The 16,408-nt window shown below is 43.1% G+C and overlaps 1 protein-coding gene across 5 annotated transcripts in view; it reads left to right on the top strand.

Moving 5' to 3' along the window:
- The window catches only part of cadm1a (cell adhesion molecule 1a), a 457,331-nt gene that overhangs the window by 162,172 nt on the left and 278,751 nt on the right, over positions 1 to 16,408 (top strand). The gene's annotated exons all lie outside the window — the stretch shown is intronic.

Here is a 16,408-nt window from a genome sequence, read left to right as displayed (position 1 = left end):
ATACATGGACGTATTCTATTCTGATTGAGGTGTATACATGGATGTATTCTATTCCGAATGAGGTGTATACATGGACGTATTCTATTCTGATTGAGGTGTATACATGGATGTATTCTCTTCTGAATGAGGTGTATACATGGATGTATTCTATTCTGATTGAGGTGTATACATGGATGTATTCTATTCCGAATGAGGTGTATACATGGACGTATTCTATTCTGATTGAGGTGTATACATGGATGTATTCTCTTCTGAATGAGGTGTATACATGGACGTATTCTATTCTGATTGAGGTGTATACATGGATGTATTCTCTTCTGAATGAGGTGTATACATGGACGTATTGTATTCTGAATGAGGTGTATACATGGACGTATTCTATTCTGAATGAGGTGTATACATGGATGTATTCTATTCTGATTGAGGTGTATACATGGATGTATTCTATTCCGAATGAGGTGTATACATGGACGTATTCTATTCTGATTGAGGTGTATACATGGATGTATTCTCTTCTGAATGAGGTGTATACATGGACGTATTCTATTCTGAATGAGGTGTATACATGGATGTATTCTATTCTGATTGAGGTGTATACATGGATGTATTCTATTCCGAATGAGGTGTATACATGGACGTATTCTATTCTGATTGAGGTGTATACATGGATGTATTCTATTCCGAATGAGGTGTATACATGGACGTATTCTATTCTGATTGAGGTGTATACATGGACGTATTCTATTCCGAATGAGGTGTATACATTGACGTATTCTATTCCGAATGAGGTGTATACATTGACGTATTCTATTCCGAATGAGGTGTATACATGGACGTATTCTATTCCGAATGAGGTGTATACATGGACGTATTCTATTCCGAATGAGGTGTATACATGGACGTATTCTATTCCGAATGAGGTGTATACATTGACGTATTCTATTCCGAATGAGGTGTATACATGGACGTATTCTATTCCGAATGAGGTGTATACATGGACGTATTCTATTCCGAATGAGGTGTATACATGGACGTATTCTATTCCGAATGAGGTGTATACATGGACGTATTCTATTCCGAATGAGGTGTATACATGGACGTATTCTATTCCGAATGAGGTGTATACATTGACGTATTCTATTCCGAATGAGGTGTATACATGGACGTATTCTATTCCGAATGAGGTGTATACATGGACGTATTCTATTCTGATTGAGCTGTTAGTCGGATTATTAACAGATTATCATTCTACACAGAAACGTGTTTATTGTTTCTGTATGCCAGTGGACCTCCCGTGAATCTAAAATAAAATTATTACTAAATGAATAAACATTATTAGCTTTCCAGCACATTCTACATGACACTTGAGCCTAGACCTAAAGAAACGTCTCTGTGTGCCCTGCCTCATGTCAGCCCAGTCGTAATACCAAGTAGATGCCAGCTGAGCAGCTCTACTGCTGGAAGCACTCTGAGACGTCTTCACACAACGTCGGTCATGAGTGGAAGAAGCATCACGTACAACAGAAGAGCCGCTTTGTTTTCTGACGAACAAGGTCATAGCAGGAGATTGCCACCATTTCCTTTACTCCCCGCACCTGGGATATTTCTTCTTCCTTCCTTGAGAAACGGTGTGCTAGCAGTGTGCTGCTCTTTTGGCCTGGATAAATGAAATCCTGATCAGTCTTGATTCGGAGAAAGGCTGGAGCTGCCGGAATAAATGAACCCTGATAATTCAATCCCTCCAGCCTGTGTTGTGTGTTTTTTGCCCCCATGGCCTGCACATTAATGCCTGTTCCTGGCAACCTGTTGCAAGTGTCGGCCTTGATTGCACTACCCGCTAGAAGCTTAGCATATTTATGGCGGGTCCTGGTTAAGACCTGCATGTTCAATTAATTCCTGTGGGCCTCTGGGTGATCGGGACGCCTGAAACTTGCTTATTAAGGTCGGATTTGAAGTTCAGAATCCAGCCACTGTTTCACTTTCTTATTTAAAGTGCGTATGCATTTATTTATTTATTTTTAGCGGTGACAAATGAATCTTGTTGCAGACAGATTTCATCTGGCAAAGCCGTGGTGCCCGATGCTGGCGCTGATTGCGCGCTGGGTGCAGGGCTTAAGCTGGAGTTAGAGAGATTGGCCACAGAGGTGAATTGTTTTCTGAGCTTTGCTGATGGCAACTGTCCTGTGATGCATTGATTTTTGGTGGGCGCAGAAATCAGCGGAATGGGTTACGAGATTGCTCACAGGCTCGGGAGAAATGCGGTTATCGCGGTCAGCCGGATAGGCGGCCTGTAGTTCAGCCTGATTTATCACGGAAGCCATGTGACCACCGAGCATGTAGCCTATCAGAGCTACAGACACTAGCATAATTGTTTATTCTGTATAGCATTTCATTAGCGTTTGGGTGGCACAGTCGTCTATTTCACCAGCCTACCAACGCTAGCCCATCTGTCAACCGGCCGGGCATCTACACAGAAATGATTGGCTTATTCTTGAAAGGGGTATGGCCAAAAATCTGTGCTCTGTATAGAGTACTCCTACCTTGTGCCCAGTGTTTTCCGGTGTTTTCTGGTGGAACTAGACACGCCACAGGCTAACGGTGGGCAAGAGTACTGGTCTACTGCACCACATGATCGCCTTCTATATTAAATAATAGTTTTCATTTTATTGTTGCCCTGTTCAACACGGTGGCTCAATGGGTAGCACTGTCGCCTCACAGCAAGAAGGTCCTGGGTTTGATCCCCAGGCGGGGCGGTCCGGGTCCCTTCCGTGCAGAGTTTGCATGTTCTCCTCGTGTCTGCGTGGGTTTCCTCCGGGAGCTCCGGTTTCCTCCCACAGTTCAAAAACATGCAGTCAGGTTAATTGGAGACACTGAATTGCTCTATAGGTGAATGGGTGTGTGTATGAGTGTGTGTGTGTGTGTCTGCCCTGTGATGGACTGGCGCCTCGTCCATGGTGTTACTGTGTGCCTTGTGCCCATTGAAAAGCCGGGATAGGCTCCAGCACCCCCCTGCGACCCTAACTGGATAAGCGGTTAAGACAGTGAGTGAGTGAGTGAGTGTTGCCCTGTTGCTGTGATAAAGCGATAGCTTTTTAATTTAAGAAGCATTGTTGATCGACATTACTGAAAGCTTGATGCTCCATTGGGACCCCAGTTTTTTTTTTCTCTATTTATACATACACTATATGTTCAAAAGTATTTGGACGCCTGACCATAAGCATGTCGGCCGTCCCATTATAAAGACAAACTGTATTAAAATACTGTATAATGACATTATAACGATAATGTGTGATCTGTTCAGCTATAGCAACAGCCACTTTTCTGAGAATGCTTCACAGAAGACTTTGAATTATGTCTGTGGGAATTTGTGCTCATTCAGTCAAAAGATTAAAGTCTCAGTTGATGTTCCAGTTCATTCCAAAGCTGGTCAGTGGAGCTGGGCAGCACAGTGGCTCTGTGGGTAGCACTGCCGCTTCACAGCAAGAAGGTCCTGTGTTTGATTCTCAGGTGGAGCGATCTGGGTCCTTTCTTTCTGGAGTTTGCATGTTCTCCTTGTGTCTGTGTGGGTTTCTTTCGGGAGCTCCGGTGTCCTCCCACAGTCCAATGACGTGCAAGTGAGGTGAATTGAAGATACAAAATTGTCCATGACTGTGTTTGATATTAAACTTGAACTGGTGAATCTTGTGTAACCAGTAACTACCGTTCCTGTCGTGAATGTAATCAAAGTGTAAAACATGACATTAAAATCCTAATAAATAAATAAATAAATATATAAAGTCAGTGGGGCTGAGATCAGGGCTCTGTGCAGGACTTTAATCGAGCTTTTCTTCATGTCTTTATGGAGCTTGCTTTGTGCACAGGGGCTCAGTCATACTGTAACAGGAAAGGGCCTTCCCTAAACTGTTGCTGCAAAGCTGGAAGCATGTAATTCCTCCTTATATATTTGACTTATTACACCTGTTAACAACAGTTGTGGCTGAAACACATGAATTCATAAATTAAAAGCGGCGTCCCAATACTTTTGTCCTTACAGTGTAGATTTCACTGACAGTTGGCAGAAAGTTCCAAATATTAGAAAGTGCTCACGGCAGCATTTAATGAAACCTTATCAAGCTGGTATTTAATCATCTCACTTTTTTCTCTGTCTCTCTTTCTAGGTAAGCACTTTCCTCCTGTGTTTCTTGATATGAGGTTTGGGTGGAACAGCAGCGGGGCCGCCGTGCTCCCCGGTTCTTCTGCCGGAAGACTGAGCAGTCTGATTAAGGTGATGTAATACAATGCTCAACACTTTACTGCGCGGCGGAGAAGAGCCCGTGCCCCGCGGCCTCGCCGAGTCAGCACACTGTCCGCTATTATGCATCTGACAAGCTCACAATAGCAGCAGCCCAGTACGCTGCTTAGACCTAATGCATCCAGCGCTGGCTCAGAACACACCCTCCGTCTGAGAGCATGTCTGCTTCAGGGCCGTCGTAATGCACCTCTGCTGTCCCTTACTGAAGACATGTCATTGTTACATCAGGTTTTCTGGGCTTTGTTCCCATATTTGGCCACATTTTCATACTTGACATTTTGAAAGCATTTTGAGAGATTTTCCCTCCTCGTGTTGATAATAAATGGAAGTTAGAGGTGTTAGAGGTGGCAGATAGTTCCCAGATTTTATTGAGAATGTCAGGTTGTGTAATTTTACACAAACATCAGGTTCATTAGTCACATCATGTCACTACGGAGTCCTAACTTTGTGATGGTTGGTTGTACTGATTGGTCAGCTTTCTCCAATGCCCTCTGTCTCATGTCGCCAGTAACAGACTATTCTCTGATCATTCATTCCACATCATAATGCTGTCAACTCGGTTTATTCTTGGTCTTCCTTGGCTTTTGAGTCCCACCAGTAGCTCCTTTTTCTGTTCTGGCCACCATGTTCACTTGCTCGGTGGTTATCATTTTTTTCCATGAGTTTTCTGATGCACTTGTTAAGTAGTATTATAGATTATAATGTTTTCATCCATTTGATACATTAATACAAATACATTAACTAGCTAAAAACACCAGGTGTGACTTTATTCTGTACTCATATTTTGCATCAGGGTTTTTTTTTAAAGCGACCCATGTTTTGTCCATGATTTTTACCACGACCCAGGCAACACAAACAACACATCAAAACAAAACACAAAACAAAATATACTTCATTAATATAAATGGTGGCAATCTGGTCCCACTGTGGTTTACAAGATGTAACATAAAGGCTTCACAGGGCGGCACGGTGGCTAAGTGGGTAGCACTGTCGCCTCACAGCAAGAAGGTCCTGGGTTTTATCCCCAGGCAGGGCGGTCCGGGTCCTTTCTGTGTGGAGTTTGCATGTTCTCTCCGTGTCCACGGCGTGGGTTTCCTCCGGGTGCTCCGATTTCCTCCCACAGTGCAAAAACAAGCAGTCAGGTGAATTGGAGACACTAAAATTGTCCATGATCGTGTTTGATATAAACTTGTAAACTGATGAATCTTGTGTAATGAGTAATTATCATTTCTGTTATTAATGTAACCAAAGTGTAAAATCCTAATAAACAAACAAACAAACTGATGACCTGAATAATTTTCATGTTTTGTTCAGGCTCGGGACCTGCACTGAGAGTACACTGCCAAATGAACCTCCTAACAGACAAAACCCAGTAATTCTCTTATAGTAAAGTGTGATAAATGTGTTTTTTTAGCTTGTAATTCTTTAGGTGCATGAAATGTACGCAAATGAGTGCTGCATCCATCATAGCTGCTCGCATATGTTTAAATAGTCATACAGCTAGTTTAATCTCAGCATTAATGATGTTTTTGCATGATTATTTGATTTAGAATGATTTATTTCTGCACAGTTTAGTGCCTAATTCATATGTATTCATGGAATGTAACGTACGTTCAGAACTTCAGAAGGTTGTTTGCTGTACAGAATAGGAACCTATTAAAATAAACTCGATATGAAATTTTTTCGGCGTCTTTAGAAGTTTTAGCATCTAAACTGATGCATCAGTGTCCTAGAAAATCGTACTTCATCCATCCTTTAATTAATTTCTATAATTTGTGACCCTTTTTTAGTAATATATAGGCTAACAAGCATACACACACACACCATTTTTACTCATAACACACACTCGAACTGACAATGAAAGTGTGTTTTATCTTCTGGATCTGCTCAGACAAGCTTCCACAGTGTCCTCTAATTACACTCACCATATACTCCTCACTGTCACATGGCCTGACAAAAGCCTTCAGCATGGCTGGGCCTCATTCCGACACACGGCCATCTCGTTGTAAATGATATCTTGCCACCTGAACCATGGAGCGCCCCACCCCACCTCCGAACTGATAAATGGAAGCTCATTAAGGTGCCTGAGGCAGCCCAACCAGATGGTGCTGATTGTGGATGCGGGAGGCAAATGATTGTTCCAACCATTACTGAAGTGAGCACGTCTCAACCCGCTGCCCGGGACTCTAATGCAGGCACTTTGGCAGAGGTGGAGGCTGAGCCCCAACAAACTCAATTACATCTGTCAGTGTACCTATCAGAACAGCTACTAGGATGTTTGATGTCGGTGGTGCTTCTTCTCTGTGGCTAGTTTCCCACCCATTTACCCCCATGCCCCGAGTTAGGAGTCGCTGCTAACAAACGACAGCCAGTAATGTGGCAGGGTTTGGCTAGCATGTGCTTTCTTCTGCTTGAAGTGAGCCACTGAGTCTTCACAGGCTTGTTGCTCATGTCTTAAAATGTCATTGAGCAGATGACTGGAGGAGGGTGCTAATTTATGCTATGTGCTAATATAACCATGTCAACGTGCTTCTCAAAGCTCCGTCTTGACCGGAAAACGGACTCAACCGCCAACCGTACTTAACAGCATTTGTTTGTACACATGAGCTAAGACTGGTTCATATTTCAGGATTAATAATGGAGAAAATAATGCAATCGCTCCAACCCAGAAAGCAAAGCCGGTCAGAGCCAGATGCTGGCCACTGATAGAGGAACTAACGAGCTCTGGAAGACAACGTGAACGCTTTTCTGTTGCTTCACCCTGGAGCTTTTGTCTCTCCCAAAAGTTGCCTGAGAAAGAAAACAGTAAAAACAAAAGAGACGTCGTCCTATCTGATTAATAACAGCTTAATGCTGATGAGCCGAAGTCTCTCGGTGGAGAATCTGGCACCATTTTAAAGACAGATAACAATCTGTTCTATTAGCATCGTCCCCCTCCTCGACTACCCTGCGCTCGGAAACAGGGGAACATCATGAACACCAGCCAACTTTTCTGTGTATCCATTTAATTAATTTGTCAGTATATAGTTTTTCTGAGCTCGGAACACCTCTGGTTCCCGAGCCGTCTCGATCGCCCCCTTCCTGCACTAAACATCTGTAGCGCTCGACAAAAAAAAAAGCTGATGGAGGAATATATTCCTGCTGCCTGCTGGGAGACCCGGGAATGAGAAATCATGACCCGCTCTCTCTGAGGTTTGTTTGAAGTTATTGGTTTAAAGGAAAGCTACACACAGTCTGCCGTGTGTTTGCACAAGCCTGAGCAACATATATATTTTACACTGAAATGCTGTTTGTGTGAGCGCACCGCTGGTTTAGGTGCACTGAAATATCCTGGACACTGATTGGATTGGGAGGTTAGTGGCTTTAGCAATATGCTAAGTGCATATCTCTCAGAACAGGCTTTTCTGATTAACCTGAGATGGTGGAGACAGTGGAGAGGATGGAGTTTGGGTTGTCGTCCAACGTTCCATCTGCTGCCACAGTTCTTGTTTCTTATTGTTTAAAAAATAAAATAGATTTTGGTTCAGATTTTGGTTTTGCCATATGCGACCAAATATGTGTCAGTATGTGTTTTTTAAAGGGCAAACGCACATATGTAAAACCATGCAGCCTGCAAATACGCCCACTGTCAGCGTCATCCCTCTACCAGACTGCTGCCTTTATAACTGATGGTCAATATGAATCATTATGCTGGTCACTTATTTATAACTAATAATGAAAATTTGTACTGAAATTTGATACTGAACATTAGAAAAACACCACATACACTTACTGGTCACTTTATTGGGAGCACCAGCTAATACTGAACACGCTTCTGCTATAAGAACAGCCAAAATTGTTATTCCTATAAGATTAGCCCTTTTATTTAGAAAAATAGCTCTTGTGGGAATTACAAGGGCGTGAAAAAAAGGGGTCAGATGTGAAATACGGCAGATTCCACCCACTGAACGAACAAGTGAATATACACCAACCAGGCATAACATTATGACCACTGACAGGTGAAGTGAGTAATTATCTCTTCATCACGGCACCTGTTAGTAATATAATAATAATAATAATAATAAGATTTTATTTGAAAAGCGCCTTTCATGACACCCAAGGACACTGTACAATAAAAATAAAGAAAATCTAAGCAAAATCATAAATAAAATACACATTTACAAACATGGAAAACACCAAAAATGTGGCACAGTTCTGAGTCACCCAAAAGCCAGCTGGAAAAGATGAGTTTTGAGACGGGTTTTGAACACAGCTGCAGATGAGCGGGCACGTAGCTCAAGAGGGAGACTGTTCCACAACTTGGGACCAGCGACACTGAATGCCTTATCACCAAATGTACGTAACTTAGAGGGGGGAACCTTTAACAGATGCAAGTTGGAAGAACGAAGAGACCGAGCTGGAGAATATGATGTTTGCAGATTTCCCAGATATGAAGGTGCGAGGCCGTGTAGAGATCTAAAAACCAGCACCAACAGTTTATATTGTATTCTTTATTGTACTGGAAGCCAATGTAGGTGTTTTAAAGTTGGGGTGATGTGTTCCCAAGATCTAGTATGGGTTAAAATCCTTGCAGCTGAATTTTGTACATACTGCAGCCTGTTCAAAACCCTAGCAGGGAGTCCATGTGGTACAGCATTGTAGTAGTAGTTATATTAGGATATATTAGGATTGGGATGTATTAGGCAGCAAGTGAACATTTTATCCTCAGAGTTGATGCTAGAAGCAGGAAAAATGGGCGAGCGTGAGGATTTAAGTGAGTTTGACGAGGGCCAAATTGTGATGGTTAGACGACTGGGTCAGAGCATTTCCAAAACTGCAGCTCTTGTGGGGTGTTCCCGGTCTGCAGTGGTCAGTATCTATCAAAAGTGGTCCAAGGAAGGAACAGTGGTAAACCAGCGACAGGGTCATGGGCAGCCAAAGCTCATTGATGCACGTGGGGAGCTAATGTTACAGATTTAGACTTATTGAATATGTTCCCTTGGAGCTAATTAGGAGTTAATACAAGCTTATATCATTTCTTTCCAGTTTTTTCTCTTTTTTTGTGCTGACATAAGACCTTTCCTCATCTAAGCAATTAGCGTCTTCATTCCGATGCAATGCCAGCGCCTCAGGCGTCTTCTTAGTACGGGAGACGCTCGGGCTTCTGCCTAACAAGCAATTATGCTTTTGAAGGGGTTTCATAGCCAGCGTGTGTGTTTGAAATTGCATTGTGGAAGTCCTGTCCTTTCTCAGCACTCACTAATGCTTTCCGTGCCCATCTGTGGGTAATGGAAATGTTCAGCGTAGCCGCCTCGGGTGCTTCTCTGAAGGACCTCTTTTCCAAATGCACACAAGAATGAGAATGTTGACTTTATGTGGACGGTAGAAAGGCTCATTCAGGATGGGAACGCTGCCGTGATGGGAACGAATGTAAAGGGGTTGAGGGGTACAGTGCGGGAATGCAGAAATACTGTATGAGTGTACGCTTGCGTGTGGGCAGAACAGTGGGTGCTCTGTATTTGTTGGGTGGGCGGGCAGTTCCTGTTCTCTCATGTTTTATTGTGAAACGGGAGCCCACCAGTTCAGTCGGGTTATTGTGGGAATTTTGTGCTTGTGTCTGTGCTGCTCTATCTCAGCATTATATTTATATTTTTAATACACATCGATCAACCATAACATTAAAACCACCTCCTTGTTTCTACTCTGTGTCCATTTTATCAGCTCCACTTACCATATAGAAGCACTTTGTAGTTCTACAATTACTGACTGTAGTCCATCTGTTTCTCTGCTTGCTTTGTTAGCCCCCTTTATTTGTTCTTCAATGGTCAGGACCCCCACAGGACCACCACAGAGCAGGTATTATTTAGGTGGTGGATCATTCTCAGCACTGCAGTGACACTGACATGGTGGTGGTGTGTTAGTGTGTGTTGTGCTGGTATGAGTGGATCAGACACAGCAGTGCTGATGGAGTTTTTAAACACCTCACTGTCACTGCTGGACTGAGAATAGTCCACCAACCAAAATATATCCAGCCCACAGCGCCTGTGGCCACTGATGAAGGTCTAGAAGATGACCAACTCAAACAGCAGCAATAGATGAACGATCGTCTCTGACTTTACCTCTACAAGGTGAACCAACTAAGTAGGAGTGTCTAATACAGTGGACAGTGAGTGGACACGGTATGTAATTGTAGAACTACAAAGTGCTTCTGTATGATAAGTGGAGCTGATAAAATGGACAGTGAGTGTAGAATGTGAGTGATGTCCTGCAGCAACAGTGCTTAAATATCTGAGCCTTTGGGAAGGATGGGGGGATTTCCCTAGTGTACTTACTGCACGGTGTAACATGTTGGGTCTGATCCCACATGGCGACCCCGAAAACATCGTGCTGGCGAGACATGAACTAGACTGGGTGACTAAAATCATTTTGAAGAAGGATGAAGATGTTTTAGTGGCTGACCAGCTTTCATTACTTACCATTAACCAACCAGCGCTATAATCTTGACGAACAGCTACGCACTTATCCTCATTATCCATCGTCTTTGTGTCAGTTATGAGGAATCCCCTCTGGCACCCTCCCTACAAACAAGTCAGTCATCGTTCATAGCAGAGCTGGGATTCGAACTCCCGAGTTTGTGATGTCAGCTCTGGTGTGCTAGCATGTTTTACCGCTCTGCCACCTGAGCGCTATTCTGGCCACTCTTAACTCTGTAATGGCTTTGAACTTTTAATACCCGGATAGTGGGCTAGTGGGCCAACCAAGTGCCTTGACACATCAGTCTTTTAAAAAGGTGACGTGAGGTAAATGTCAAACCATACACACAGACTAACCGACTTATTAATGCACAGTTATAAGGGCAGCTACAGCCTAGTGGTTAAGGTGCTGGTCCAGTAATCAGAAGGTTGCCGGTTCAAACCTCACCACTGCCAGGTGGCTGGTGGGCCCTTGATCAAGGCCATTAACCCTTATTTGCTTAGATTGTATACTGTCACAGTACTGGAAGTTGCTTTGGATAAAAGCATCTGCTAAATCAGGGGTGTCAAACTCATTTTCACCGAGGGCCACATCAGCATTATGGTGGCCCTCGAAGGGCCGATTGTAACGTATCCTGCTGTGATTGCAGTCACATTGCTGAATTCTGCATTTATATTGTTCTACTTTACCACAGACACGGCCTCATAACTCAAGAGACGCACCGGTTTTTCTTCCTGAAGCACAAACTTGTTTTCACTTTCATTAAATTTCCTCCTTCTGCTTAATTTTCTTAATTATCTTTTTGTACATTTTAGGATCATGTGTAAATATGTGTAACATCATCTACTGGCGGGATGTGTCACTTTGTAGGTCACAAAATCAGCATGTATTTTGAAAGATGCAGTTTATTTAGGATTTTACAGTGTATTTTTAAGACAATCATTCTGCCCTCACTAATAGTTTATCCCCCTTTCTCAGCTAGACAGACAGACAGACAGACAGACAGACAGACAGACAGCTCTCTTCAGAATACAGTCGGTTTATTTGCTTTCCAGCTGTGATACACTGTGTGCATCAAAATGAAGTAAAAATACAAACAATAAAAACAATAAAGAACTTAATACAGTAAAAGCACACAGCTGTAGTCGAGTGTTACATCTGGTACAATATGAGATTTAACCAAACGTAAAATAACGAGTTAAAATTGTGTGTAAAGATACTAATTGCTATAGTAACGTAACAACAGTATTTAATTATGGTAAATTTGTAACTAAAACGCTGTGATATACTCACTAAACATTTACTAACAACTGAGAATATAAACGCCACTACTTACAGACGATGCTTGGGTATTATATTGCAATATAATTATTTGTATTTATTTATTATTGTTTACGTTACTGACTACGCTACCCCGCGTTCTTTTGCCGTAAAAGTCACATGGCTTCTTAGCGAAGGTTAAAGTTAGTTGCCATGACTACGATGTCAAGTTGTCTCTTAAAGGCACAGGAGCGCATTAAATTATAAGCGCGTCTCTGTAACGACTCGAACCATCACAACTATCGTACAGTCGTTTAAGCTCTCGCGGGCCGGATCAAATGACGCGGCGGGCCGGATCTGGCCCGCGGGCCTTGAGTTTGACACCTGTGTGCTAAATGCTGAAAATGTAATGTAAAGTTATGTCAGTTAGCCTCTGAGCAATCTAAACAGTAGAGCAATCTAAACAGTACAGGGTAACGGTACATCTCAGTACAGGTGTGTGTGTGGTCACATCCCCCAGCCCTTGTGTCTAGCTCAGTGAAAGAAAAGAGACGAGAGAGAGCGAGTAAGACAAAGTGTGTGTCATTATGAATTTAATGCTGACTCTTTCAGCTTTGTGTGAATATATGTGGTGCGCTGTAATCGATCTGGGGCGTCGCTGCATTTAATAGGATATCTGCAGGCTAGGAGAGGGACCCGAACCACACATCAACCGGCTGCTCTTTTCAATCAAGCCCTGCCAGCGCTAGATCACGGATTAAGGCGGCACGTGGCACTCAATTCTGCCTCTTCTGTTTTCCTATCTCATCAGGGCGCGAACCGAGCGCCAGCGTGCCTCGACAGGCTGCCGCTGATGGCCCGAGACTTTTAATCACTGGCGCTGACCTGACTCATCAATACTATATTAAAAAAAGAAGAAGAAAAGCTTTGTAGCGCTATAGCTCAGTAGTGCATCCAGCATATTGCACTCACTTGATCTCGCGCGCTCTCTCTCCCTCGGTCACGCTCTCTCACACATCAATCGTGAAGTTGTACCAGACCTCCGCTCAGCCTGCTTCTGTATGACTGCAGACTCTGCTTACCTAAGCAGCTTGCTTGAAAATGATTCCCTGAATCTCCTTCATCAACTACAAGAGATTCAATAAATTCGAACGAGCGAGCGCGTTAAAAAGCCAGAGATAGCATTAGCCATTCTGTGTGCTTTGTTCAAGCGTGCCGTTGCATTAAAACTAAATGAAACACATAAAGAAGCATTAGATCGCGATCTGTTCAGCACCCGCTTATCTCCAGAACCGGTTCCAGAAGACGACGAGCGTAAATGTGTGTGTGTGTGTGTGTGGGTGTGCATTTGCGTGCCAGGCTTCTCGCCTCGCTCGAGGGCCGGCGACGGAGAGAGATATTGTCATGAGAACAATCGAGAGACGAATGGAGACGCGCCGAGGGGCCCGGTTCCGGTCCCGCGAAACGGCGCGCGCCATGCCTGTCGTGTTGGAAAGTCAAACCTAAGGCATCATTAATAGATCCCCGATGATCCCGTCTGTAAACGATCGTGTTAAGAACAAAACCCAGAACAGCTTCGGAGTCAGAGTCGAAAAGTAACGCTCTGTTGCTCAGCCAGCTCCTGCAGGCCAGAACGTTTCATTCCTCTTTGTTCTGGAAGTCCCTCAAGTCCCATCGCTCCACAGTGTCTCAGTTTTTCGCTTTTTTTTTGCTGTCTCTGTGCCACCATTATTATGGTGAATTATGCTTGTTTCTTTTAACAGGCTTTTGGAGGACAGCTCAACAAGAGTACTTACCAAGAGCACGGGACTAATAGCCGAGTGCTTGACCTCACTGAAATATGATGAAATATGAAAGCGCACAAGTTCATAAAGCACGACGAGGCTGGGCGGGATCCCTACTGTACTCCTGTCGTATGATTTAATTGGCTGCTAGAGAAAACCAGTGGACTTAATTTATAGTGGATAATTGGTCTGTAATGCATTAGCTGGGTCAGTAGCCAGCATTCTCAGATGTGTCCTGGTTGCCAAAAGTGGAAAAAAAATGAGCTGAAGTGGATTTGAAAAACTTTTTCCTCTGAGTTGCTGTTTGCTCCCTTCACTCAAAGTTTTTCCAGTCTGGGTTTGAAGTCCTCATGGAGAAGCTTTGATTTTTGAACAGCAGGGTTTGCACAAGGTGTGTAAAGTGCTTTAAGAGCCTGAATGTAGCTTTCTAAAATAAATAAAAAGCACAGTTTGGGAGGCATGGTGGTGCACTAGGTGGTGTTGGTGCAGCATAGCTGAGGGGTTTGATCTCTGCCTTCCACATCTCACATCTGCCAGCAAGTGGATTGGTTCCATAACATCAGCGGTTCTCAACCTTCTTTTTTCTTCTTAGAACCCCCTTTTGACCATAAAGTGTATTTAGGCAAGAAGGTCCTGGGTTCGATCCCCAGGCAGGGCGGTCCGGCCGGGTCCTTTCTGTGTGGAGTTTGCATGTTCTCCCCGTGTCTGCATGAGTTTCCTTTCGAAAGCTCCAGTTTCCTCCCACAGTCCAAAAACGTGCAAGCGAGGTAAATTGGAGACACAAAATTGTCCATGACTGTATTTGACAATAAACTTGTGAACTGATGAATCTTGTTTAACCAGTAACTACCGTTTCTGTCATGAATGTAACCAAAGTGTGTAAAACATGACGTTAAAATGCTAATAAATAAATAAGTAATAATAGTTTCACTCATTGAGTAGTTTAGTATAAGGGAGTGTGAGGAACCTGCCATCAGAAGATCCAAGGGTGCAAGGGGGTATTTAAAGAAGCAGGAGAATCTTGAGAGATGCAGGGACCCAGACCATGAAAGGCTTTTAATGCAACGAGCAATATTTTGTATTTAATATGAGAAGTTAGTGATACCCAGTGCAGCTGGTGAGGAAATACTGGTTCCATGGAACATTCTAGATCTATATCATATTGGTTAGTTTTTCAAACTGGGATAAGTGTGTTCTAAAGGCATTAACGATAGGCTTTATGATGCCCGGAGCTTTCTGTAGTAAAATATGATGCCCGGTCCATTAAAATACCCAACATGAAGGATCCAGATTAGACTAAAAACACAGAGGTACTCTTGTAATAATCTGATTATCTCACCTCCCCTAGTAAGACTAATAGGTTTAAATGCAGTTTTGCTTACATCCACAAATGTGCCTAATAAAAAATCTATATCCACTCGTATGTGGAAAATGCTGACACATATTGTAGCTAGCGCTGAAGCAATTTCTACCTGAACTTCAACATGACTTTGTCCTGGAGTGGGCAGGAACGTTGAGGTGAGGTTTGATGACCATTAAGGCTGCTGATGATGCTGTATAATAGAATAACAGAAACATGGGGAAGCATGAGGGGCATCTGAATTTATCATGCTGTGAACTCGATTACTATTATAATGATTGTAGCAGTGTTTGAAAGGGCATTTTTAATTTTGAATCTGAGAACATTATCATAAAAAATGTTTTTTGCACCATAGGGTGCACCTGTTACAGTAGAAATGCTTTATATTATTGTCTTTTTACCACCAAGTTGAAGTTACAACTAAGACAAGTAATTAACACCAGATTGCTGTGAATGTATTTTTATAGCTCTTTTTACAATAGACATTGTCTCAAAGCAACTTTATATCATTCAGGACCGACAGACCAAAAAACCCCTGCTGAGCAAGCCAACAGTGGCAAGAAAAAACCTGCCTTTAAAATTAGGGGAAGACCCCTTGAGAGGAACCAGACTCAGCAGGAACCTCCATCGTCCTTGGGTGGCTATAATGATAATTTGAATGGATAAAATTGACACAAATCCTAAATACACAAAATTAATTTAAGTTAAAAGTTACAATTTGCGAAAACAATAAACGAGCAATTGCAAAGTGAGCTTTGATTGTGGATTCCAACCGTACTTACACTAATTTGTTTTCAAAGGAGTTGTGTGCTGATGCCTATCAAAGCTTTTCAATGGGCGCAAGGCACACAGTAACACCCTGGACGAGGCGCCAGTCCATCGCAGGGCAGACACACACACACATTCAGCAATAGGGCAATTCAGTGTCTCCGATTAACCTGACTGCATGTTTTTGGACTGTGGGAGGAAACCGGAGCTCCCGGAGGAAACCCACACAGACAAGGGGAGAACATGCAAACTCACAGAAAGGACCCCAACCGGCCCGCTTGGGGATCAAACCCAGGACCTTCTTGCTGTGAGGCGACAGTGCTACCCACCGAGCCACCGTGCTGCCCATTTAAATTTCTAAATTAATTAATTAATTTAAAAAAAGTCCTGACGGAGTCCAACTCTGCCCTTTGTCACCGATTCTGTTCATAATATATATGGACAGAATTTCTAGGCGCAGCCAGGGGATGGAGGGGGTCCGGTTTGGTGACC

Source organism: Trichomycterus rosablanca, chromosome 16, assembly GCF_030014385.1.
Source record: "Trichomycterus rosablanca isolate fTriRos1 chromosome 16, fTriRos1.hap1, whole genome shotgun sequence".
Taxonomy (NCBI): domain Eukaryota; kingdom Metazoa; phylum Chordata; class Actinopteri; order Siluriformes; family Trichomycteridae; genus Trichomycterus; species Trichomycterus rosablanca.
The sequence above is the reverse complement of the archived record's forward strand: the minus strand, read 5'-3'. Positions and strand labels throughout refer to the sequence as shown.